General features: G+C 37.5%; 1 protein-coding gene across 2 annotated transcripts in view; it reads left to right on the forward strand.

Annotated features, from left to right (window-relative positions):
• The first annotated feature begins 10,909 nt into the window (after window positions 1–10,909).
• Window positions 10,910–26,266, forward strand: part of LOC115627648 (cyclic AMP response element-binding protein B) — a 30,914-nt gene continuing 15,557 nt past the window's right edge. Inside the window, exon 1 of one of the 2 annotated variants that reach the window (XM_030523383.1) lies at window positions 10,910–11,263. The gene's annotated coding sequence lies outside the window, so the exon portion shown is untranslated. Of the gene's footprint in view, window positions 11,264–11,773; window positions 11,886–26,266 lie in introns of those variants that run through there. The other variant, XM_030523384.1, reaches the window with a different exon arrangement.

Consider the following 26,266-nt stretch of genomic DNA (forward strand, 5'->3'; position numbering starts at 1 on the left):
TAACTGTGTAATTGAATTAAAAAAAAGCTATAGTGGAACTCAATCGACTTAGTTAATAGCTGAGCTACTCGTAAAATGTTTGTTTTTTTTGTTTTTGTTTTGAGTCTCTTCTAGATAGCTGTACATTGTCTATTTTTTTGGTCTGTGTGTGTTTTCTCTTATAGTTTAACTTGTCCAATGCACGTTTATTATTTTAAATATTATTAATCCTCCGAGGCATGCATAGGCAGTCACTTGACAACGAACCATTATAATTATTAATAATATTTTCTTGTACCAGTTTGATGGCTGTCAGCCATTTTAGTTTTTATATTTTGGTTTTATTTATTTTAAAATCTCCTAGTTACCTATCTAAGCCCAATATCTCACTACATTTTCCGGGGTATTTAGGAGATTCATTGCTTGCTCTTGGGTAGGGAAATTCTTTAGGTCACACACCCCATTTGATGTATGAGGCATATGGTATGTTTAGTTCAAGGTCAACATTTCAGATTAGGAATATTTCTGGTATATGTACTATATCTATCGTCCAGCTCCAAGATTTGTATTTAGTATTCTATATAATGATGGCGTATGAAAAACAAACATTCGAGCAGCGAGTTCGATATTTTGTGATATACATAACTATTTTTATACTCTGTACATGAAATGTACAGAAGTATATTAAGTTTGCGGGAGCTGAAAAATGTAACAGGCAGAAGGAGGTGTGGCAGACGCCACAAAGTATATACATTCTTGATCAGCATGGCGAAACGAGTCGATCTAGCCCTGTCTGTCTGTCTGTCCGTCCGTATGAACACCTGGATCTCAGAGACTATAAGAAATAGAGACACCAAAGGTTGCACAAAGATGCGTTATATGTGTACGCTATACGAGTTTGTTTTATTTTTTTATTTTCCCCCCCACTTCCCCCCTATGGGGGTTTTCCCGATTTTCAATTCGTATAATCACCTATATCTCGGAGACTATAGGACCTGGAACACCTAAATGTGCAATTATATACCCTTTACGTGAGTTCGAATACCGATTATAATACCGATTTTAATTTTCCTAATTATTTTTATTTTCTATAATTATTGTAAACATATGTACAGAGTATTTCAAAGTCGGGACACCCGACTTCAGCTTTTTTACTTGTTTAATAATATGCCCTAAAGCCCGAATCCATAATCGCTGTCCAGGCACTGACATTTTCAAAGAATTGACTTGATCTCTCTCCAGAGATGTTCTGATCATTTCCGGGCACCTTGAATCTGGCATAAGCTTGGTTCCGTATATAGAATTGATAGTCCTGTTTTAATTGCATAATAAGAGGTATTTTACGGTAAGCTATATATTTTCTTGATAATGAAAAGCTGCAATTGTTCGACTTCATCATAATAGAAAATAATTGCCAAGTCATGTTTATAATCTGAGGAAATTGTGATTATGTAATACAGCTATTCATTAAAATAAATAAGTTATGCTTGGTAAAGAAAATCAGCATAAAGATAAGAAATGTTGGTTTGATGAATTTAAAAAAATGTAATCTTCTGTCAATATTCAAACATACGAATACGACAAAGAGGAAAGCACTGGATAAAACTAATGCTGAAAGAAGTGGAGTAAGAACTATCTAAAATATTAATATTTAAAATATTGGTATATATTAGTTTGTGACGTGAATCGAATCCTCATTAAAATAATTATTTTTAAACAAAGACTGCCTTCAAGCAAAAAATGTGCTTCAAATTTTTCCACTATACAAAAATTTCCACCCTTTCTAACCTGAGAATTAATTAAATTCATTCTCTTTTATTATTATTTATTTATTTAAGTCTATCAAGTTTTGAAAATAATTTTTTTTAAATTTAATTTACTTAATTTTTAACACCACCATGTCGACCGCTTTTGATGTTTTTGTTTTTTGCATTAATATTTTATATTTGTTATTATTTATGTATTTAAGTTTATTAAGTTTTGAAAATTATTTTGTTATAATATTTTTAACTTGTAGAGTTCAAATAACTTTAGTATTCTTATGAAAATAAATTTCTAAATTACAAAAAATATTTTCTGTTTTTATTCCTTAATTCCTGCATAAAAAAATGTTGAATGTTTTGCAGAGAAACTTTCCCAAAATTAAATTTATTTTGAGCGCGTATAAATATGTATATTTTTTTTAGCACGATTGTGGGCATTTTTTTGCGCCAGTGTAACATGGTGTGGGAATGGGGGAGCGGGAATGGGAGCGAAAGAGACTTGACTGAGCTTGACTGGGCTTTGGCCTGGCTTTGGCCATAAACGTATTACGCTTTACGCGCCTTTGCGCATTTCCTATTAAATAAATGCCAGGGGCAGAAAGAGCCATCGTCATCGTTCCCACTGTCGCTCAATCACATACAGAGCCTTCTGCTCCAGCGTCGTCTCACACCGTTGGCCTCAACCGATTCATATGGTTTTTGCCGCTTTCGCTTTGAACGTTGACGCTGTCAGTTGCATGCCACAAAAACGCACAACAAATTTGGGTTCTTTTTTGTTTTTTCTGTAGTTGTCTTTTTTATTTTGCGCCTCACTGGGCGTATGTGTATTATACACATGCATAGTTATTAGACATACGTCATGCAAGCGCTTGAAATTTATGTCTTTGTCAGATCAAAACAGAAAAAAAGGAGGAGAAAACGAGCACAAAAAACAGTAATGAAACAAAACAGACATTAATGTTCTTTGCGTGTGCGTGTGCGGTGGTTGTGGCTCAAATAAATCGCACACTTCACATGTATGCATTGCGTATACTTAATATGTGCAAATGTCGGTTCCAAAACACGAAATAATAAAACATCCGTACCCCATCGAACCTGAAGCAAGCTAGCACTGCTGTATCGCTACACGTAACATTTCAGAAGAGCACATAAATGGAGTGTGGGAGCAGTTATATCGACTTGTTCGCGAACCAGCTAAGAGATCTTCAGAAACGCCAACTAATGGCGTTTAAATTCGTTGTTAACAGTTATAGTAAAGTAAAGCAAAGGTGATTGTCGGTTTTATAATGGGTCCTTTACTAGTAGAGCATGTTTTCGACCAAAAAACATTCGCCCGAAAAATATTCTCCCACATATACTACAACGGGGGGGTTTGTGTTCTTCTACACAGTCCATCAATTTATATAATTTAATTCGCTTTTCTTTAGAATTAAGTTTTCCTCTTCCACCCAAAAAAAAAAAAAAAAAAAAAAAAAAGAACATGCCCTAAATGCCCCAAAGAATAAGAAAATCGCCCCTAAAATACAACTAAAGACAAACTGCGCTCATTTGAACGCACACATTCGAGAAACATCATCTGCAACTTCCCTAATAGTGATTCGACGATTTTCCAAAACAATTTTATTCACTGTTTCAATGTTTTCTTCGCTTGTTGACGTCATCAACATCTTCTCGGCCTTCTGTAAAGCGCTCGTACCACTTATAAGCACTGTTTTGAGACAAAGTGGACTCCCCGAATGCCACAGTCAACATTTCAATTGTCTTGGATCACTTTTTTCCATATTTAACGCAAAATTTGATATATCATCTATGATCGTTTTTTTTTTTTCAAAAGTTAATAATCGAAGAACACACCAAAAAGGTGACTAACCTTTTCTGTTGTCAACAACAAACAACTAATCCAAATTGGCTGATCATGCCAATATATGATATGCATTTGTGTACCAACATAACAAAGAATATCGATAATCGATGTACACAGCCCGTGAAAATTCAGCTTGGCTTTTGAACAGACTCTGAGGGGTCTGCCACGCCTCCTTCTGCCCGTTACATTTTTTGCCTCCCGCAAAACTAATGAGTATACTCATGTACACAATTCATGTGCAGAGTATAAAAACAAATGTAAACACAAAAACTATCCATTTTTTAAATATTTAATTAGGTGCAAAAATGAAAAAAATTATAAATTTATATTCATCCCTCCTACGTCTACGTATTTTTTTGTGAACGGTGCATACTCAATAGACATTTTCAAGGCAGCACTTTAATTGCAAACTAATTTAAAAATGAGATTAATATGATAATATGTGTTATACCCTTATTGAAAATAACCTCATAGTTTCGGCTAGGAAGGGAATCATATAAATCATGATATACTATAGTTTAATGAGATTTTTTGGCAATGAAGAAATATATTTTCTACATAAAATACATTAATATATTATGAGAAATAATTGTCAGTGGAAGCAAGTGAATTAATAATAATAAGTAAACAGTGCATGCTTTTGTTGATGAATCCGCTGACGATGTTGTTGTTGATGTTATTCTTGTAGCTATTATCTTGGGAGTTTTGTTTGTTGTTATGTTTGAAGTAGCAGTGTTATTAGATGGTATTAGATAGATGGTTGGATTTGTTGTTTATGTCGGCCATTCTGTGTTGAAGTCCTTAAAACAAAAACTACAGCGTAAATTAAAGACATTTTTATTTGAAACACATTTTTGATCAAAATCTTTAAAGCCATGCTTTAGAGCAATACGCAATCGCATTAATATTGAGTGCAGTTACTCCCAGAGTTAATAATCGCATTTGTCATCAGTGAGGCATGCTTTCCACCAAATTCTCGTTGATTCGATTAAAAGCGACTTCCGAATTCATCGAATTTGACGGCAATAGTGTTGTTGTTGTTAATGAGCGTTTTCCCTAAAGCTCACTCATTAATTTGCGAGTATAGGTTCCCAATGTTTTCAATTTCATTGGCGAATCTAAACTAACAATCACATTTTGCATCTTGAAGCTTGTGCAAAGGTCCCGCCGATGTTTAGGATTGTTATCATCCTGGGGGACACGTTCTATGTTTTTGCCAAAAGCATTGTTTTAAAAGCAACCCCCAAAGATGAATATTTACAATTAGAATACAAGGCACGTATATCCAAGAGTTATTTTGCTCACTTTAACATTGGCCCACTCCAGTATTCGCTCAAGCTGTATCATTCAACAAAAATATTGCCAAGATACTACAAACGTATTTGATTAATATATAATTACTTTGATCAAAGCATCTGCTCAACTACCTTAACCTTGTATATGGATGTCGCCCAATGGCAAGTACTGGACAAGAATAAATATCGGTGCAAGCGTCTTGGGGGAGTTACTATTGTGTTGTCCAGATAGCGTGGATGGATGTGTTTTTTGGATGGTTAAATGACCACGACGTTGAAGGCATGTGCTTAGGAGAGTTTTTTGAGAGGAGCAATAACAATTAAAATTCCGTCAACCGTTGTTAAAAAAAAAAAAACAAATTTTCTTTCTTTCTTTCTTTTCAGGAAGAATAAATTTTGGTGAGCTTTACTATGCTTAAAAACGTGGATCCTTACTATTTTTATTGGAAGAACATGAAGAAGAGAGTATTCTGCAATAACCGAGCACCATAACAACTGTTGCCTATACAGATGGAAGAAGCAGCAGCTGCGCGATTCCCAAACATCAGGATATGAAAGAAATTGGTAAGATCGTTTTATGGAAGACAAAACTTAAATAATTAACGTTTAAAAATTAGGATAATTGAACGTATGCTGCCCCGTACTACACTGTATTTATAGGCGGTATATAATGAGCCCCTCGGCTTACATATAAAAATAGATTAGACCCAATTACACCCGCTCCAATACAATCACACCAATGGGTGAGAGACATAACTAGAAACAGTACTCAACGACGAGACAACTTACCCAATCTTCCAGATTAATTTTTTCAGACTGCTCTTTAATAAATACATACACGTACATATTACCACAACAAAATGCTACTTTAGTGCGTACATTTTGACTGTATTTATAGCTTATAGTCTGGCTACCCAACCCCATATGTTCTCCATGTCCGTCCTTTGAATGCGTAGATTTCAGAAACGGTCGAGCCCTTATAACGTCAATTCTGTTCTCAATTCCCAAGCTACTTCAATGTAATTTTGCACAAGTTATTTATATTTTGTGTTTTTATTCTGATGCTCCCCCCACTCCCCCGCTATTCTCAATTTTCTATAAAACCCATGATTCTTGAAATTCCGAACTTAAATCGAATAATTACATCCAGTTAGTTACTGATGTAAATGTAATGCTGTTGAAACTGTGTTGAAACTCTAACATTTCTTTTATATAAATCTTCTGTTACATAAATGTTGGCAAAACTACAAAAAGCGGAAAAAAAGGTAAATGTTATTTTAAAATTCTAGAATTCCCGTTGTTTTTAAAAACAACCAGGTTTCACTGAAAAACAACTAAATTCGCAACACTGGCCTTCGTTGTTTAGTAGTTTTCAATGTTCCAACAATATTAACAATATTCTTATTAGATTTTCAACGTCCGCCTGAAAGTATGCAGCAATACTTTTTGAAAAGTGTTGTACGAGAAGGAAGGCACGTCAAGATACGTGTATGCGCAAGCGAATAGGCAGACAAGCCGAATACGCCATAACTGTGCGCGAAACCATCAACGGCAGCAACAACAACAATGTGCATAAGTACAGCGCGTCAAGCGATAACGGGCAACAAGCAAAAACAACATCGTTGGGCGCCTACGTCGTTTCATCGTCATCGCACACAGATAGTGGCAGCTAGTATATGAACATGTTTGTATGTGTGTTTGTGTGTGTGTGTGTGTGTGTCAGTGCTTATAGATATGCATGCATCGACTTAATATATACATATGTATGTACATACATACTATGTGCATATATATTTTTGCAAGTATAGCACTCATATGCATATGTATGTATGTGTGTTTTGAATTATACTTTTTGTTCATATGTATGTACATAGTTTGTTACCGCCGCGCTCTTTTTCGATATTTAAAAATATTTCCTATGCGCCAGTGTGCGTGCGTGTGTGCCTACGTATGAGTAAGCGTGCGAGGTGAGTAAGTGGCATGCATATTCGTCGTCGTCGTCGTCGCCGTCGCCGTCGTCGTCGTAATCGTGTGCCGCCGTCAGCGCCGTTGTGACTTTGACGTGGCGACGATAACGTTTTCTTCTGTTTTGTTATTGTAGTATTTTGTTGGTTTGCTTATTTTGCTTCGGAGCATTGCAAAGAAGCTGCTTTCAATGCACAAACACGCACACACACACACACACACACAGCCTCACATACACACTTTAAACAAAAAGCAAATTACGAAACGCAAAGGCAAAAACAAAAACAACAGCAAAAAATTTACAAACTGCTACAGTAGCTACTACATCTACAATAGCAACAACTACTACCACAGAAACAATAGTCGGAACAGCAATAACAACAACAACAACAGCAGCAGCACCAAAGGCGAAGCAGCAGCAATTGTAGCTACATCAGCAACATCAACAACAACAACAGCAAATACAACGCGTAAGTTTAATACAAAAGCTAAAGAATCGCGCACACACACACACACATTCTAACCCATACAGCTATATGGCTGCCACACAGTGGGCCATGTTGAAATAAAAATGCTAAGATTGTTTCTATGTACTTCTACATATGTATAAAGTATATTTATTTATACATATGTATGTATATTTACAAATATGAATTATAGCACAGAAATAACTATGCTCAGGTCCGTTAGAAACAAAAGGTTTTGACTGAAAAGAAACGAAACTATATTCATTCACTAATAAGTACTTTAATTTCGCGTTTTAGGTCAGTGTATTTCTCGGAACTATATATTTTATTTTAAGTTCTAAAAATTTATCGATAAGCACCTAACCAAAAATGCATGTGTTTCGGAGATACACACAAGTACACACATATTTTGGCAATTTTTTCCGGAGACGGGAAAAATTCACTGTTAGCCAAATCTTGTTAAGACAATGAAATGTTAACTGAAACAGCATTGCTTTGAAGTTTCTTTTTAGCCAAATGTGGGAGTTCTGTCTGCATTTTTTTTCTGCAATGCACCCGATACCATTGGATATTACTCTTAAGTTATCGAGTGAGATTTTCTTAAGTAAACAGGGTAGAGAATTCCGCGAACATTAAAAAAACTACTTCATAATCTATGCCTGCTTCGAAGTTTAATGATCTTATCTTGTTAAATTTCATGTTTCATGAACAACAATACTCAGAAGCAGACACTTATAGGATTGCCACGAAAAAGCTCCGAACAGGGCTTTCAATCAAGCCCACCAATCTTGTCGAAATGTTTTTCGCTTGAAATCAGTAAAACCCTACAAATTAAATCACCAAGTAACAACGTAGCGCCCTTTCACTACTCGATTCGCACACATTTTCAATCGTTCCTGGATTAGTTAGCTTAAGTAGACGTCCCGAGTTTTGCTCCTAAATTACGAATGAATGGCGAAGTTATATCCTATTTATGCAATTGTAAATGGTCTATAGAGATGATGGTCATATGGATGTTGTGAACTCTACCCAAATTACCTTTCAAAAATAAATTTTTAATTTAAAAAAAAATTGGTTATAGCATCGAAACCACACGATGAATATTTATACATCTTTCACAGCAGTCTATTCAAAGTGTCTTAACATTAAAATATCAGCTTTGTAAAGGGTTATTGTACCGTAAATTAAATAATGTACCTTTATCTAATACATACTCAAAAATAATAACTTCAAAAGTTGAAGAATTAATATTTATATTTTCGAATTAAAAGAACATTTCAATAAACTATTGGAAAATGGAAAAATTTTCAATAATAATTATCAGTAAATGCAATCAAGACGTTTTTAATTTCTGTTTATTTGAACAGAAGAAGCCTTAGTGATTGAGCAAAACAATAAAAAAAAAACAATATAAACTTATATAAATATATTTAGATTGATAAGACAAATGTAGTAGCTTAATACTGCAAAGTTTCTTTAACCACCCAATAAACGATAAGAAATGCTTATGTTCTTGGTGGAAATCTTGCTATAAACCTAGTTATATGAATTAAATTGATATTTTATTTGGCGATATATTAAACAAAAAATAATCGGCTCATAGAATATATTTTTGGCAATGTTTTGGAATGTTATTATATTATTATTGAGAATTCTGGCGTCTATAAACAATTAATTTGCGAGAGAGCTAAGTGCTGAATAGCAATCCCAACAAAGCTTTATTATTTTATGATTACACCATATAATTAATATAATAATAATAATAAGAAAAGCCAACCAAAAATAATAACTAGACCAAGTAAATGCCTTGGTCCTACTGTTTGCTTGGCTTGACTTTTGATAATAAAATGCTAAGCCCCAACCCAGAGGAACAGTCTTTGTTGTATCCGTTAAATTAATTTTCAATATTTTCCGCAATATGTGAAATAAACTGTTAAGAATTTGTAATTTATTTCAAAACTATATTTATGATCGCCAAGGAAATTCATACTCCATACATCTTTTAAGCCGCAATACCAAAAAAATAATTTCCGTAAGATCAAAACAAAATACTTAAACTTTTTCCTTACGATAAATGAATTAAGAGTTATTCTTAATCATCTTAAATTCATATACCTTGTTTTTATTTTTAAAGTGGTCGTTTAATTTATTAGTTGGTCGGTTTTCATTAAATTTTGTTTAATCTAACGGCGTCAAATCCAATTTTATTCATCTGTATAAGCGCAAGGTTCTGGGGAAGAATAAGAGCTAGGTATCCAGTAACGAAAGATTAGTTTATTTGTTTCCCCACTATTTCGCTGATTATCATTGGAACTTGTGGACCTTACTGTTTTAAGCACTTGCTTGCAGTGTCCTTATGTAGAAATGAAGTTATAGACATAAGGAGTGGTCATGTTCGATTATTTTAAGTTGTTTCTGCTATTTTTTGTTATTTATTATTAGCACATTAATTGTATATTTTATAATTAATGATTTTGATTATATTCTTATGAAGTTTATATTATTATTAATTAATTATATAAATATTATTTATTTTCTAATTGGTATTTCTATAATTTGTTACTTATTGGTTGTTTTTTGAATGAAAATGAAATGAAACCCACATTCTCACAGTTCTTAATTTATTATTATTATTTAATTAATTTTATATTATATAATTAATGATTTATTCTAATTAAATTTATTTTATTATTCAATCATTTTATTATTATTATTTATTTTCTAATTGGTATTTCAATAATTTAATTAATTTTATGTTTTATAATTAATGGTTTATTCTTATTATATTTATTTTATTATTCATTAATTGTATAAATATTATTTATTTTCTAATTGGTATTTCTATAATTTGTTACGTATTTATTTTTTTTTTTAATGAAGCCCACATTATCTAAGTGCTTAATTTAATTTTATTATTTAATTAATTTTATGTTTTATAATTAATGAATTATTCCTATTAAATTTATTTTATTATTCATTAATTCTATTAATATTATTTGTTTTCTAATTAGTATTTCATAATGTAATGAATTTTATATTACACAATTAGTGATTTATTCTTATTAAATTTATTTTATTATTCATTCATTTATATAATTTTATTTATATTATAACTAAGCAGCTCGCAATCTTATCGCGAAGTTATACTTGATATGCGGTTTTAATTGCTTGACTTAAGCTATTCCGTGTAGAGACAACGGAGGATCGAACAAACAATACAAATAAAGGGATACATTTTTTTATAGCGACTAATGAAGGAAATGGGTCAAATATTTATTTGACTACCTCGACCCTTAGTTTCGCCCACTGTGCCTCGCTGCCGTTGCTGCTATTGCTGTTGCTTTTGCTGCTGCTGGTGCTGCTGCTGGTGCTGCTGCTGCTGCTGGTGACGTGTGCGACGCTCGCGCTGCGTCTGTGGGTCTGAGTCTGCCAACCCCCATAAAGTGCCAGTGCCACGGTTGCCCGTCGCGGCCGCTTAGTCAGTTTAGTATTGCCTTACAGTTTGGCGACGTCAAGCGTTGTCGTTGTCTTTGTAGTCGTCGTCGTCGTCGTAGTCGTAGTCGTCGTCGCAGCAGCGCCCCACAGTGCTTGCGCTGCTCCCCGCCCCCGTGCAGCCAACACAGCAGCAAAAAATTCGCCCATGGACAGCTGACAAGGCGGCAAATAGTGTTTTCAGTCAGTCGGTCGTCGAGTCACCGAGTCATTCAGTCAATTTTGTTAAAGCGCGTCGCGTCATCATCGCCGGGCACGGGCATAGCCACGGGCATAGGCACAGGCACGAGCACAAGCACGGCCACTCACTCTATATTATTGTTTTATTTATTTTTTTGTGTGTTTCGTGTTGAGCTTTTACGACAACAACAACAACAACAACAACAATAGCAGTGGCAAGGAGAACAGCAACAACAGCTGAGCAACCAGCAACCAAAGGTGACGAGTGCTGCCTTTAAAAGCAAAAATGAAATATAACAAACAAAATTTGAGCGCCAAAATACTGTTATAACAGTACATGCACACTCATACATATACATATGTACATAGTATACAACAACACATGTTTATCTACATATGTATGTATGTTTGTGTGTGCACGTAGGGCTACTAGTACAACAACAAAAACAACAACAATAAATATAATAATAACATTGCGAGTAATAAAGCACTTAGTGCTCGTGCACATGCATTAGTGTGTGTGTGTGTGTTGATACATATGTACATACAAATAGTATATATGTATGTACATACGTATACTAAGTATCCATAAATATACATATATACACACACACACACACACACACACACACACACACACACACACACACATACATATTCATAGATGTATGCATGTGTTTGTTAATGTTTATGCATTTCATTTGTTAGAGTGTTTTGGTATTTTTCGCGCTTTTTGTTAAAATATTTGTGTAAAAAATTAAGCAGCTGAAAATTATATATTCAGCTGCTGTGCGCGTGTTAATACCAGTGATTACAACAACAGCAACAACAACACACAGCAACAACAACACACAGCAACAACAACAATATACTCACATATGTATGTATGAGTCCCAATATTTTACAAGCACTTCACTCATATACATATGTATTGTATGTATGTACAAGCATACACACATATGTACATGCTCACATTCATATTTATGTACATGTATATACATATATAACTTGTATATAACTTGTAATCAAATAAAAATCGGCAAAACTAAAATCTTGACGTAATCGCCGCCAAACGCCAAAAACCAAACAAAAAAGCAAAAAAAAAATCCAACAAAAAGTTAAATAAAAACGAAGCGTACGAAAACTGAAGCAACAACATAACAATAATAATAGCAATAGCAACAACAACAACAATACTATACTACAAATATTGTTTGTTTTGCTGCCCTTTTATTTTGTGTGTGTGTTTTTTTCCATTTCGTGAATATATTGGGTGCTAAAGAGCCCATTAATGAGCACTCATGTGTGTGTGTGTGTGTGTGTGTGGGGCTGGCAAAAATGCATGGAAAATTAGTTTCGATTTGAAGAAACCGTTGCGTGAAATCAGTGTACATTGTTAACAAACAATTTGTTGTATTATTAATCGGTAAGCGATTGAGAGTTGCGATGAAAACGAAGCATTTACCGAGCTACGAAGCTGAAATGCATATGTACATATATGTATGTGTGTGTGTGTGTGTGTGTTTTGTTAAATATTTAAATTATCAATTATTTATTCATATGCCACTTAAGTATACTCGCATGTAAAACAAGAGAGAACGCTACAGTCGAGCAAGCCCGACAGTGTAATACCCTGTACCCAGGTAAACTTCCGTCACTGAGTTATATGCGCCCATAGCAGCAGCAAAAAGAGGAAGAAGAAGAGCGAACTTGCTGCTGCAGTTTGGGGGGTTGTACTGGCGAGGATTTGTTTTGCTAATAACTTTTCTTAGAACTGACCGAATTGAATAAAATTTTATACAACAGTAGACAATTATATATAAATTATGTGTGCAATGTTTGGTTTAGGTAGCATTTGAAATGTGGACGCTATTGACGAAATTCTGTAGCGGGGGAAGGGGGGGGAAATTAAAAAAAAAAACATAAACTCGTCCTTACTCGGACCTAGGAGAATCTGGATGCCAACTTTGGTTATTCTAGCTTTTATAGTTTCTGAGATCCTCGCGTTCATCCAGACGGACGGACAGACGGACAGACGGACGGACAGACGGACGGACATGTCTAGATCGATTTCTCTCGTCATGCTGATCAAGAATATATATACTTTATGGGGTCGGAGATGCTTCCTTCTATATGTTACATACTTTGCACAAACCTAATATACCCTTTTTACCCTACGGGTACAGGGTATAAAAACATTTCGAAAGGGGGGCTTGTCCATCTTTTTTGGGCTACCCTGCACCCTCCACTATGGATGTTTGAATCGATCAGAGCCGCCCCTCTATTGTTACTATTCTCCCTCTACTTGTATATAGTCGCTATAGGAAATCTGTCGAACTCAGCCAGCTGTCATTGTGCAGGTGCGATACTTCCGATAGCTCGAATAATATATGCTTTAGTTCAGTTCCAGCCAGAACTCTTTTATATTTCTGTTCGCCTCCCAGTCACAGCTTCTGCAAAGAACTTCTTCTCATCTGTACTAGTTCATGGGTAAATACGTCCTTGAATCCTGTCTCTTTTTAGGAAAACTCCTAAGCCCCGCATACGTACATTTTATGTACATATGTAAAATTATTTATGTATTTGAAAACTTCGTTTATGTTTATTAACAAAGTTTCAAATTGAACAAGAGAGAACGCTACAGTCGAGCAAGCCCGACAGTGTAATACTCTGTACCCAGGTAAACTTCCGTCACTGAGTTATATGCGCCCATAGCAGCAGCAAAAAGAGGAAGAAGAAGAGCGAACTTGTTGCTGCAGTTTGGGGGGGTTGCACTGGGGAGAATTTGTTTTGCTAATAACTTTTCTTAGAATTGACCGAATTGAATAAAATTTCATACAACAGTAGACAATTATATATTAATTATGTGTGCAAAATTTGGTTTAGGTAGCATTTGAAATGTGGACGCTATTGACGAAATTCTGTAGCGGGGGAAGGGGGGGAAAATTAAAAAAAAAAACATAAACTCGTCCTTACTCGGACCTAGGAAAATCTGGATGCCAACTTTGGTTATTCTAGCTTTTATAGTTTCTGAGATCCTCGCGTTCATCCAGACGGACGGACAGACGGACGGACAGACGGACGGACATGTCTAGATCGATTTCTCTCGTCATGCTGACCAAGAATATATATACTTTATGGGGTCGGAGATGCTTCCTTCTGTATGTTACATACTTTGCACAAACCTAATATACCCTTTTTACCCTACGGGTACAGGGTATAAAAATAGTTCCCTAAAATTGGAAAGTGAAAATCAAAAACAGAACTTACAAGGACTTTTGCTAAATAATTTGTGCTTTTCAGGTCTAAAATATAGAAAAGAATAAACTTTTATATGTTAATTTAACTGTTATTATTACAAAAACACAATTGATATTTAGCCAAATTGCCTTTTTTATTCAAAATATTCACTTCCCACGATCAAGGAGCATTGCGAGTGTTTTAGGCCGTCAACCGGCATGTTCTTCAGAATGTTGGCAGGAGCCTTTTCCATGGATTCGACAACATAATAACGCTTTCCTTTTAAATGGCAAATACTTGTATTAACAGCCACACGGCGGTATATTAGTCGAGCATGGCGAGTGGCCAAGGTTTAAAATTCGATTTTTCGTCAACAAATCACTCACAAATGTCAATCGATATGGCGACACATTATGGCACTTCATTCTTCATACAAAACGCTATAACCATGAACATAAGTCTGCCCAGGAGTCTGTTCAGGTGGAACAAATTTCCGATAAATAATTCCCTTCGAATCATAAAAACAAATCAACATAGTCTGCAATCTTGGCTTCTTCAAACAAACTTCTTCGCTTTTCACTCATCTGGGTGCTTTGATTCGTCATGTTAACGCTAAGTTTCAGGAACGTATTGAAAACACCAATCATAATAATGCACCAGAATTTTTTTTAACTCCTTAGTGAAGTCTTTCGAATGTTCAGTTCTGAGCAATTTTTTGTTATCTGTCAACAAACTTTTAACGTAACTGTTCGGATATAGATTGTTGCTGATTTTTTTTATCAAATCACGCACTTTTTCGCGACTATTTTCGGTAATCACGAGTTTTCACCGAATTAACATGTTAGTCCCCATTTAAGTCTTCACAACCATTCTTTAATTGCGTATACCACCCGTGGACTCTGCCACAATTATCACCATAAACATGTTTCAGCAATTAAAACGTTTTGGAAAAAGTCTTAAGATAGCATTTAACCACTGATCAGTAAACATACTCGTACGTTAAACAGAGGCGCAAAGTTGCGTACCTAAATGGGGCGTTCAACTTTTGGAGAAGGACTTTTCTACAAATTGATAGGAAATAGTCTAACAGAAATAATAATCCTAATCTCAAACCAAGTTTCGAATCTCAACCTTAAACACCAAAAATTCAAATACATACATATAAAGCACTTTTATTTGGCACAGAAACAGGATATCGTAAATGAAAATGATATAGTTTAATGCTCTGATGATACATATAAGAAGTCTACCGTTATTGAAATGATCGTATAAGAGGTAAAGTGAATTTCCCTGCGCCCATAGTACTAGAATGCACATACATATGTACTTATAAATAAATACATACATATGTACGTATGTACAGTTAGGGGCAAAAAAAACGGCGAAAAAAATAAATTATTTAATAAACTACCCTAACCAGATTTTCGACTTTGCCGCTGTTGCGACCAAACAATAAAATACAATAACAAACTAATGGTTTTGATAAGCGGACGGACTCGCACTGATAACATTAAAAGTTTACACACATTTAAGCGCCAGCCATACAACGACGTATGTATGTACTTATATCTGTATGTGTGCATGTGTCTGTGTGTATATGTATGTATTATCAAATTGCCATGATAATATAATAATTATAATACTAAGTTGTGCCCGTGTGTTGGCAGCCGTGACGATGGCAACGACAGCAGCTACAACCACAAAAACGACGATGAAATATGACGCAACAAATGACTACAGCAGAAGCAGCAGCAGCAACAACAACAATAACAACAACAGCAACATGCAATGGCAGCAGCTCAGGACAACAACAACAACACAGCAGCAACCTGTGTGAACTTTGACTGCGGCCACCTGTCGGCGGCACTCGTCAAGCAAATAATAACTGTTATGGCTTTGTTGTTGTTACTGTTGCTGCCGTTATTGTCATTGTTGTTATTGCACATTCATTTAGTTTTAATTAATACATGAAAAAAACAAGCACATTCCTACATACACACGCATATGTACATATGTGTGCGCCAAAGCATGCACACACACACACACACACACACACACGCAATTGAAAGCTAATGACACAGCATCCATGCGTGCGCAGTAAAAACAAACTACAGTGGCCGCTCTATATGACGGAATCTATTTGCGCCCATTACGAGAGCCGAAGATATCGCCATTCACCAAATCATAAATATATAATCACACCAATATTAAGATCAAACAAAGCTCTACAGTTTGTTCCAATCAATTCAGAGATTGATTTTGTATATTTTGAATTAAAACAACAAAAACACAAATGTCGTGCTGACATTCGCACAAATTAATAAAGGACCGGACGGAATTAAAATTAATTTAATGAAGTCCGACTCTATTTCCAGCAAGGTGTTATATTGCAACGCTAGGCCAAAAGAGAATTTCGTGTGTGAAACATACATTCGTTTTGTAAATAGCCGTAATAGTAATGGTTCTTCTATTTTTTTTGGTTGTCACGTAAACAGCTCTACCCGGAATGTGGACATCGGGAAGGTATTCCAAAGGTATTCCAAACTTGGCTGAGTATGTTTATTAGGGGACATGCAAAGCCCCTACATTTTCTATAACTTCGTCACCATATTTGAACGCAATTGAAAAAGTTGTATCTATTTTATTAAAATGTGTATCATTCCATCCAATGTTAATGATATAATGGTGTTGTTTCTGTCCTTAAATAGAGGGTTTGGATTACTTAACTTTTGAGCTGGTCCCAATTATACAAGTATATACATATTTGTTTATTGAATGGCGGCAACTTATGAACTAAATACATTGTATTGTTATACATACCTTCTTGCATGACGGAGTTGCCAGAAAGTCAATGGAATGATTAACACTAACGAGTTGATAGGAAAACCGCTCTCAATAGTTATAAAACCAAACACTTGGACCAAATAAAAATTGGTAATTCTAGCCTGACTTTAATTTAGTCACCCACCAAAAGTGGCGGTAAAAATTTCCTTAATACAAGTCATACGTTGCATATAAAGCTGTATGTCCGAAGAATGTGGAATATAACAGCAATAAAAAGTTACTTTAACAGCAAACGATCGCCCCGTACATTCTTAATACCTTTCCTGCCTATAAATAATGTAAAAGGCAAGCGCCAAGCTTGTTTATTTCGCCTGAACTCATGAACAATCAGTTTTGTTGGCCAAAGTTCTGGGTCAGAAATAATTGCAAATGCTTCAAGAGGAATCCTACTGCTTAAGGATGCGATTATACGATTTACTTGTATATATATATATATGTATATCGATGCGGTTTATACATTTATATATATTATACTAGCAGGTCTTGCTCGTCTTTGCTGGCTCAGTATTTGTGCTTACAATTATACGTTTCCTGTTTACTTTGGAACGCACCTTGTATAACATTTTTAGTTGGACTGTTTGACCAAGACTCGAAAGAGGAAAATTCAAAATAAAAATTTTAGTATTTTCGATTTAGACCTATTATAAAAAGTTGACTGAACATCTTTTGAGATTAAATAGAACAGTTTTACGACACCAGTCCTGTTTCTGAAAAATCAGCTTTGAATCAATCGGGGTATTTCCGATTGCTGTTTAAGATTTAAGTTTGTTTAAAATGAATCAAAACTGAAACAGCACGTGGAATGACAACTTGTTCGTAAGGCTGGCTTAAAAATAGCAAACTATTTGTGTGATTAAACTCTTCCTATCCGCACAAATTAAATGTTAACATCTGTTCGACCACATCTTCATGCAACTGACTCAAAACACAAATAAAGCCAAGTTAGCAAACTGTTATACAAAACATTCGGCAAGTTCTGTAAAGTGAGTTTCCTTCATTCTTAATTTGTGTCTCTGTTATGTTATGGTGACGAGAAAGAATGCCTTAACATACAGACTTTTGCATATTTATGAAATGTTATACGTAATTAACAAAGTAGTACAAATATTTATAATGGAGTAACCAAATATAAATCAGTGTGTACTTTTATTTTCATAAATTTGCAAAATTGGGAACCTTTAATTATTTAAATTACAATTATAACCACTTAAAAACAAAACAAAAATTGTGCAATTCATAAAAAAATATAAATAAATATATTTAATAAACAAATATTATGGACAATTCACACACAACTAAATATAGCTAACCTAACCTACACATATACGAACATACATTTTTCACTAAACGTTTTCTCAGAGTTTTTGGCAACTAAGCCCTGCATTGAAGCCGCCAGCAGAATGCTCAAAAATCATAACTGTAAATCAGCTCTCGATCCTGCCATACGTGTGAGGCAAGAATGAAAAAAAAAAAATTTCTGCACTGATTTAGATTTTATGCGCAGATTTCTTCTTTCATTTTGTCACTAGGCAGATTTTTTGTGCAGCTGTGAATGGATAGTTGATCAACAAAATCGAATTGAAACTGGACACTAAAACTGCTTTGTTACCAAATTGATAAACCATAATTCCAGCTACATTTGAACTTAGAAATTGTAGCTACTCGTTCAAATGCCATGCTTTTCGATTTTCTTGCGTTTTTCCTTTAATGCCGAAAATACAATGCATTGGTACACTGTTCAATAATTTTGAAGTCTCAAAAAGAAGCTAACTGAAAAGAAAATTATTTTGGGTTTTCAAGTTCAACGACTGTTTACTGTATGAGTGTATGCCCACTGTTGACATTAACTACATATGTACATATGTATACGTGCATGTATGAATGTACATTTAAGCATATGTGCATATACATACATATGTATGTATGCATGTACATATGTATGTGTGGACGGACGTCAATTTTGCGTATAAAACGCAGAGCAAGCGCGCAAGAAACCGAAAATTAAATCCAACTGATTGGAATTGATTGAAATGCAACACTGCTATTGGAGTGGGGCGGGTGTAAGCTGTGAGGAGTGGAGAGAGTGCGAGAGTGCAGTTGATGAGCACACACTCTAGCAGAGTGATGGAGCAAAGAGCAAAGTGGTGGCCGGTCAAGAGACAAATGGGACAGTCTCGAAATGGTCGAATGCCTAGCAGCTGCTGCGCTATCTCTGCCGCTATCTCTGTCGATATGACCGCGTCAAATGACGACGGCAACATGAATATACACATACACACATACACGTGTATGTATGTACATAATTTTATGCAGCGCGTGTTGGCATAACAAACACTCGTAATATGTGCTGCTGATGATGTCAATGACGTTGACGTAGACGCCCAACGTTGAAATTAATGTTGCTGATGACGTTGTCAGATTTGCGTTTGATGAACAATACATACATACCTACATATGTACATGCATATGTGTGTATATGATTGTATATACACTGATATACATATGTATGTATATGTACAGACATACATACAGGCATCTTTGTTGTACCGGGCGTAAGAGCCTCTTTGGCGATACTGTCGACCCTCTCACCAGTAATCGACTCTCCATAAAACCATAAATGTATGTTTGTATGTATGTTTTTATTCACATATCACATTTGGCGACTTCTTATTGTTTTTGATTTATTGTTTAATGTTTTTCTCATTTTTGTTACGTTTTCTCATTTAATTTCTTATACCGTTAATATCTTATCCGCTACAATGGTTAAAAAGCTGCCGTGTTCTAATTGTTTCTCTTTTCTGTTTAAAGTGAAATTTGTTTCTTCCAAATATATGCCTTTCTTCACAAATTGTAATCTGTTTTAAGTCGATCTGTGTCCACAGCTACATACATACATATACAATTACATATGCAAGGGCGTACGCAGCTTTTACACGATGCATTTAAAAAATAATTTATGCATATGATCAATGAAAAAACTTCAGTTCCATTTTAAGGCGAAATAGTGCGTCATAATAATGAACGTGTGGTCGACTTTATATGGCGTACGCCCTTGTACATATGTATGCATGTAGTTACTGAAAAATTGCCGACTCTTAGTGCCAACTGACCCTTTCAGTACTACAGGGATGCCCATTTATGTACATGCATAAGTATTTTTACATACATACATACATACATATGTACATATGTATGAATGCTCTTTGAATTTGTGCTCGCGGCTTACACGCTACACGTCTGCGGCCGTTGTGGGTGTGAGTGTGCTTTCGTCACTCTCAGCTGTGCTCCCTTTGCATGCGTATGAATGAAGGCGTGTACATATTTCGGTTAGGTGTCAATTACCTTTGAAAATTGAAGCACAAGTTTATTTTTATGTACATACATACATACATATGTACAATGATAAGAGACAGCACGCGGTGTGAAGCAGATTGCGGGAGAGTTAGCTGAAGGGGATGCTCTCCAAAGCTCAGCTTTAACTTTATTACAGGCTTCTCAGCCAGCAGCCGGCAGACATACATATGTATGTACATATTTTAGCGGTGATTCATGCGTTCGTTTGTTTTTGTTCTTTTCATTTTTTCCGTCTGCTTGCATATGCAAACGCCGTCAATTTTGCTGTTGTTATTGTTATTGTTGTCATTGGCAGCATAATCGGCGCTCGACACATTATCTGTAACAACAAGCGATTTAATAGCCAACGACAACAGCGACGATGCCATGTTAATCAGTTGCAAATTACGTTTCCTTGAGTGCAGCAGCAACACGAACGCACGGCAACAGAAACACCAATAACAACGACAAAGCACTTCAAACCGTTATAATCTGCAACGGCAATAACAGCAGCAACAACAGTAAAAACGAAGGACAACAACACCACTTACATGAACACGTACATACATATGTATATGTATGTATGTAGGTATGAAGGTACATATAAATGCATACATACTATGTATGTAAGTACATACATACATGTACCTGAAAATTGCCAATAGATTGGTTGTGTGCCCATATTAGAGATCTGCATGCTGCCAATTGCTGTTACGCAAAGGTGTGTTCATTCATTCGTTTGACTACCAATCGAAGTACCGATTAGATGCTAGTTCAATGCCACTTAAGTGAATGAATTAACGAGTGAACAAAACAGTTAGTAAACATTTACTTAAAAATTATTTACTTGACTGTTTTTGGGGAAACAAATATTCTTGTCAAATGAATTCAAAGAATTCAATTCGTTTTTACATTTAATTGCATAAAATTAAATATATGTTGCATCGGGCTGGTCACGAAGAATAAAAGGTGGCAGCGCTACGGAAGGCGCCAAGAATTTATAAAGGTACTGCAGCGCCATCTAGCGGTACCGAGCGAGGCACCATGGTGGCAACTGCAGCCACGCAGGCGCAGGGTTGTGTCCCGATGGCACCTCAAAGTGGGGAAACGTCAAGGCCGTGATGAACGGATGCGCAAGGACGTAAAAATCCGCAGGCATGCGACATCCGGCCTATAAAAGGCAAGCCGCAACACGCCATTCCTGTTTTTGGGGCGACGGTGCAGACCCACGAGGCAGTGTTTTCTTTTGGTGAACTGGAGGCCGTGCTGAAACCTGAAAAAGGAAAGGAAGAACCAGAAGCCGTTCGAAGATTTTCCGGCATATCGCCAAGTTTTCGGACAGCGGTGGAACCATACACAGCAGCTGCAGCGGCCGTCATAAGTAGCAGCACGAGCCGCATCGTAGCAGGAGCAACAGCGACAGCAGCAGATCCAGCACCAGCGTCTTCAACGACAGCAGCAGATCCAGCACCAGCGTTTTCAACGGCAGCAGCAGCAACGACAGTGGCAGCCGGAGCAAAGGCGCCCACCCAAGAAGTGGCAGCAGCAATAGCGGCGCCACCACAACGCAACAGCAGACACGTCCGTCTGCGCCATCAGCAGCGGAGGATAGACAAGCCGGTGAGTCCGTTCCTTGGCCACGCGCCGTGCCTATTGTTCGCGGTTGAGCAGCGACATCAGGCAGAGATCCCGCGCGCCTTACGTCGTGTCGTTTGTATGGGCTGCGCCTGCAGGGTCCCACACGCCGCCCATTGAAGTTTCTGCAAAAGAGAAAAAAAAGAAGATAAAACAAAATATATATACATAGATCATTAAAACCAAAACGAGGCAGAAAGTGGCACCTAGACAGAGCTTGGCGCTCTATTTAATTAATAAAAAATTCACACTCTTATACACTTATATTGTACGAAGATTGCCAATTGCAGTAGCGCGCAGTGTTTTATATGTATTCTTATATTTCTATTGCGCCCATGACCGTCGAGAGCTCTCGTTAGGATTTGGTTAGACATTTTTCTATAATTTTTGTACCGCGCATATTTTTATCATACACATACACATATATCTATATATGTACATATTTAATTGCCATAAACATACTTGCATGTTGGCGCACATAAAGAACCGCATTGGCCGTTGGCAAGCCTTCTTTATTTTGTTTTTATATAAAAATTATTGTTCCATATTTACATTGTTTTCACTCACACTCAATCACACTGAAATATATGTATGTTTGTAGCCACATAAACTGAAAATTAATTGTTAATTTTAATGGTCGCACCGTTGGTGATGATGCATTAAAGCAGCATCAGTAGGGGCGGGAGACTCACCTTTGCCATGGAATAGCCCAAGCACGGCCCAAATTAAGGGTATCCAAGAAACATTTTGCCTTTGGATACAGGCAGGGTGGGTACGCCGGGGATAACAACAGCAAAATCCCACACAGTTGTCCGATGCCACAATTTCTGTCCGTCCGCACGTATATAATCTCCTTTTATTCGTATCCGTATTCGTACGGATAGCTTGAGGGAGTTATCCGTTTATTTGTTTTTTTTGTCGCATTACGTTTCTTTTAGTTTATGTTAGTTTTTTTTGGTTTGTTTACGTTTTGAATTCGGTTTTGTATATTGCGCGTCGAATTTATTGTAGTGACGGCATTTTGTTTATCGATGGAGTAACCGTGTTATCGGTTATTGTACGACTCACGCGGGCATAGGGTTGGAACCACACACCCAAGGAGAATTCCGATGAGCCAGCCGGCGTTGCCCAAGAGGAAAAGCGTAGTCGTAACAATATGGCGCCCAATTGGATGTTTGAATTTTTAATGCCAAGGAGTAGGTGGAGTTGTTTAGGGCCCTGTACCACGTTTGGGGAAGAGTCTAGGCAGCCGCCGTACGCAGGCTGAGAATTTAGATAGGGAAAAAATAAATTAAGCCGATGGCTAGGGGCCGACGATCGGTATGGTAGGGACGGAATCCCTTATAGCACCAACTGCAAGCGTGTGTGACATGGACAGTAAGTCACGAAGGTGCGAGTATGAGCCCTTCGTTTGCGACTGCCATTTGGAACGACGCTAGGCAATGGGTACTATGTGGGGATTCCAATGCGCGTTTGTTTTGTTATTTCGTTTCAGTGTTCTTTGTTGTAATTCTTGCGTCAATTCGTTTGTGCACGGTCGCCGTGGTGTCATCGTGTTTGCCTGGTGGACGTAGAGTACCGGTGGCCCAGGATGACTAGGAAAGTCGCCTGCGATGCACCGCTACGCACGGTGAGCCAGAGCAGATGGTGCACAAAACAGAATTGGGTGTCAAGAAGCAACCATTTAATTTGTTGGCTGTCGTTCATCGCCGTCAAGGCGATAAATGTAGCAGCGAACAAATATAGCAGGATTGTGGCGTAGGGCAGCTGTAACAGGCGTAGATATTATGGGAGCCGTGTTTGGGTTCCGGCGGAGTGTGAGTCTCAGCCCCTATATACAGAAGTTTAAAAGAAAATTTGTTTGTTTATTGCTTACATTTTATTAAGTCTGTTTGGTTACGTTTGGTGCATATACATATGTTACATTTGTCTTGTGGTTGAGCGTATATATATTTTTTTTTGGTTTCCGTGCAAAGTTGGACGTGAATTTATTTAAAGATTTGTTTTTTTTATTTTTACTACTATATTCATATTTATTTATTCCAATTCACATATTTATCTATTTATTGTTGTACCTATTTATTTATTTATTTATCCATCATACATATTCAGCGTACATATATTTTCTCGCCCATTTGTTTTTGTTGTTTTGGGCGTTTGCAAACATTTTCATTGTTTGGAATACATATATACAATTATCCAATTAATACGATTTTTTCTTCGGGGCCTGCTGGAAAGCTGAACAAATTCATAATCCAAAATATAAATAAATATTATAAAAAAACAGAGCGTATTTTTTTTTGGATTGAGATGGAAAAGGATTCTGCGCGTGCGTATAACACCAGGTCGAGAACGGCCAGAAATGATGATCCAGTGCTGGAGGAACACCTAGAAGGAGCCGTAGGTTTTTCCACCGGTGGCCTCATGCACACTCCTCCGAGGCCGTCCATAGCACCAGCAGTACACTGGGACGCCGAGCCAGTAGTCGCGTCGGTGGTAGAAGCAGCAGTGGCCCAGGCGAACGAAACATACCGCCAATCGCAAAAAGAGGGCATCAACAAAGTGTTGCAGGAGGAAATCCGAATGGGGTTTCAAGACTTGATGGGCGCGTTGAAAGAAGTTTTGCAACCGCGAGCGAATAGCGGCGATTCAGCTGCAAATGGAGCATGGCAACCGCCAGTCAGCCAGAATCGGGGTGCGGTGCCAAAACGGCCGCATCAATACCAGGCTGAACCTCTAACACCAGCAAGAGGAACTTCGCGTCCAGTAGCAAGGCCAGCGGCAGCTAATTCCTCCAGTGGAGCTGGCAATAGCAGCAACACAGCTCGAAATTGGCAAAATCCCGCAGCACAGTCGGCCCGTCGAAGAGGCAACAGGCGTTACGATGGGAGTGGTCAGCTGGACCCGCCTCCTCCGTATGTAGCGGCGAATGGCAGATCCGGATGGTGCCGCGTCGAAAAGTGGGACATCGTTTTCAGCGGCGATAAGGAAAAAATGGCTGTTGAAGACTTCGTTTTCCAGGTCGAGTTCCTTCAGAGACAGTGTCGCTGCGCATGGTCCGAAGTATTAAACAGTTTCCATCTGTTAGTAACTGGGCACGCTCGCGAGTGGTACTGGCAGTACGTCAGGGACCACCGGGCAGACAGCTGGCCAGAACTAAAACGAAGCATGCTGTCCCGTTTTAAAGGCGCCGCCGATGAATTCGAGCGCATGCGTCAATTGCGCGAAAGACGGCAGAAGGCAAGCGAAAGCGTTGAGGAGTACTTCCATGCCATGAGGAAACTGGCGTCGCGTCTCCACACAGCACCATCTGAAAACGAGATGATGAAATATATAAAAAAAGGATTAAAAATAGAACTAGCTCGTTATGTGTATGCGATGCGCGTGTACACGGTAGACCACTTACGTGACGAATGCGTAGAGGTGGAAGCTATGGTCCAGCGGCGAGAAGGCGTGTTCCCAACACGCAGCGGCACACGTTTTAGTGGCGGAAACCGTCCACCGGCAGTGGAGGAGTTGATCGACGACACTAACGGCGAGGAGTCGGCGGATTTCGGCGTAGTTGAAGAGGCGCGTTTGGCAAGGCGTCCGCAACAGGCGTTAGTTTGCTGGAACTGCAGACAAGCCGGCCATAGTTTCCGCGACTGCATGTCACCGGAAAGGCGCGTCTTCTGTTATAGGTGTGGCAGGCCCGACACCTATAGTCCAACCTGTCCCGATTGCATGGGAAACGGCCGTCGGAGTGCGGAGCAAGTGGGCGAATCGCGCTCGACACAGGTGCCCACCAGGATGACAGCGGAGCGGTCCTGAAAGAAGAATTTCATAAGAAAAATACCCCATATAGTAATAAGTTGAAATTTTTAACGTACGAGGAAAAGATGCGGGCATATCTGGAGGCGCGTAATAGAATTTTTGCCCAACATCAGTTAGATGGGATGAGGATGGTGACAGCCAAAGTTAAAAAGGCCCGAGCACGATTCCGAGTGAGAAGGCAGACGAAGAAGCTGGTAGCCGAGGCAGTGCGACGCGAAGGAGCAGCAGATCCGAGGATTTTTGCCGAAGTACTGGTACGAGGCCATGTGCTACGCGGTTTGCTGGATACCGGGGCCTCGGTAAGCGTGCTAGGCAAGGGCAGTCTGGAACTGCTGAAAGAGATTGGCATGGTGCCCAGAAATTACATTTCGATAATTAAAACAGCAGGCGGTGAAG

This window comes from Scaptodrosophila lebanonensis, unplaced genomic scaffold (assembly GCF_003285725.1).
Source record: "Scaptodrosophila lebanonensis strain 11010-0011.00,11010-0021.00 unplaced genomic scaffold, SlebRS2 tig00000096-arrow-pilon, whole genome shotgun sequence".
Taxonomy (NCBI): Eukaryota; Metazoa; Arthropoda; class Insecta; order Diptera; family Drosophilidae; genus Scaptodrosophila; species Scaptodrosophila lebanonensis.